This window comes from Branchiostoma floridae, chromosome 16 (genome assembly GCF_000003815.2).
Source record: "Branchiostoma floridae strain S238N-H82 chromosome 16, Bfl_VNyyK, whole genome shotgun sequence".
In the NCBI taxonomy this organism is placed as follows: Eukaryota; Metazoa; Chordata; class Leptocardii; order Amphioxiformes; family Branchiostomatidae; genus Branchiostoma; species Branchiostoma floridae.
The window spans coordinates 19,063,657-19,065,901 of NC_049994.1; positions in this window are offsets into that span (position 1 = coordinate 19,063,657).

Here is a 2,245-nt window from a genome sequence, read left to right on the forward strand (position 1 = left end):
GCTAGAGGTTGCGCCGAAATAGAGTCCGTATACTCAAGAATATCTCGACAAAAAAGTATCGGATTGGACTGCAGTTTTCATCTTTCGATTCCTCATTAAAGGACCTTTCCAACCATACCAAGCTTGCTAGGCCGGAACTTAAAGCCTAAGCTACAATTGCGTTATTAACTCCCTACCCGGTATTGTGACAGGTGGTGTTTTCAAAAGGTAGCTAGAGGTTGCGCCGAAATAGAGTCCGTATACTCAAGAATATCTCGACAAGAAAGTATCGAGTTGGACTGCGGTTTTCATCTTTCGATTCCTTATTAAAGGACCTTTCCAACCATACCAAACTTGCTGGGCCGGAACTTAAAGCCTAAGCTAAAATTGCGTTATTAACTCCCTACCCGGTACCGTGACAGGCGCTAGGTGGTGTGTCCTGGAGGTAGCTAGCAGTTGCGCCCAAATAGAGTCCGTATACTCAAGAATATCTCGACAATGAAGTTTCGGATTGGACTGCGGTTTTCATCATTCGATTCCTTACTAAGGACCTTTCCAACCATACCAAGCTTGCTAGGCCGGAACTTAAAGCCTAAGCTACAATTGCGTTATTAAGTCCCTATCCGGTACCGTGACAGATGGTGTTTCCAAAAGGTAGCTAGAGGTTGCGCCGAAATAGAATTCGTATACTCAAGAATATCTCGACAAGGAAGTATCGGATTGTACTGCGGTTTTCATCATTCCATTCCTTACTAAGGCACCTTTCCAACTATAGCAAGCTTGCTAGGCCGGAACTTAAAGCCTAAGCTACAATTGCGTTATTAAGTCCCTACCCGGTACCGTGACAGGTGGTGTTTCCAAAAGGTAGCTAGAGGTTGCGCCGAAATAGAGTCCGTATACTCAAGAATATCTCGACAAAAAAGTATCGGATTGGACTGCAGTTTTCATCTTTCGATTCCTCATTAAAGGACCTTTCCAACCATACCAAGCTTGCTAGGCCGGAACTTAAAGCCTAAGCTACAATTGCGTTATTAACTCCCTACCCGGTACGTTGACAGGCGCTAGGCGGTGTTTCCAAGAGGTAGCTAGCAGTTGCGCCCAAATAGAGTCCGTATACTCAAGAATATCTCGACAAGGAAGTATCGGATTGGACTTCGGTTTTCATCTTTCGATTCCTTACTAAGGAACCTTTCCAACCATACCAAACTTGCTAAGTCGGAACTTAAAGCCTAAGGTAAAATTGCGTTATTAACTCCCTACCCGGTACCGTGACAGGCGCTAGGTGGTGTGTCCTGGAGGTAGCTAGCAGTTGCGCCCAAATAGAGTCCGTATACTAAAGAATATCTCGACAAGGAAGTTTCGGATTGGACTGCGGTTTTCATCATTCGATTCCTTACTAAAGACCTTTCCAACCATACCAAGCTTGCTAGGCCGGAACTTAAAGTCTAAGCTACAATTGCGTTATTAAGTCCCTACCCGGTATTGTGACAGGTGGTGTTTTCAAAAGGTAGCTAGAGGTTGCGCCGAAATAGAGTCCTCATACTCAAGAATATCTCGACAAGAAAGTATCGAATTTGACTGCGGTTTTCATCTTTCGATTCCTTAGTAAAGGACCTTTCCAATCATACCAATCTTGCTAAGCAGGAACTTAAAGCCTAAGCTACAATTGCGTTATTAACTGCCTACCCGGTACCGTGACATGCGCTAGGTGGTGTGTCCTAGAGGTAGCAAGCAGTTGCGCCCAAATAGAGTCCGTATACTCAAGAATATCTCGACAAGGAAGTATCGGATTGGACTACGGTTTTTATCATTCGATTCCTTACTACCGGACCTTTCTAACCATACCAGGCTTGTTAGGCCGGAACTTCAAACCTAAGCTACAATTGCGTTATTAACTGCCTACCCGGTACCGTGACAGGCGCTTGGTGGTGTGTCCTAGAGGTAGCTAGCAGTTGCGCCGAAATAGAGTCCGTATACTCAAGAATATCTCGACAAGGAAGTTTCGGATTGGACTGCGGTTTTCATCATTCGATTCCTTACTAAGGACCTTTTCAACCATACCAAGCTTGCTAGGCCGGAACTTAAAGCCTAAGCTACAATTGCGTTATTAAGTCCCTACCCGGTATTGTGACAGATGGTGTTTTCAAAAGGTAGCTAGAGGTTGCGACGAAATAGAGTCCGTATACTCAAGAATATCTCGACAAGAAAGTATAGAATTGGGCTGCGATTTTCTTCTTTCGATAGTGTGTAAAGGATAAGAGACCGG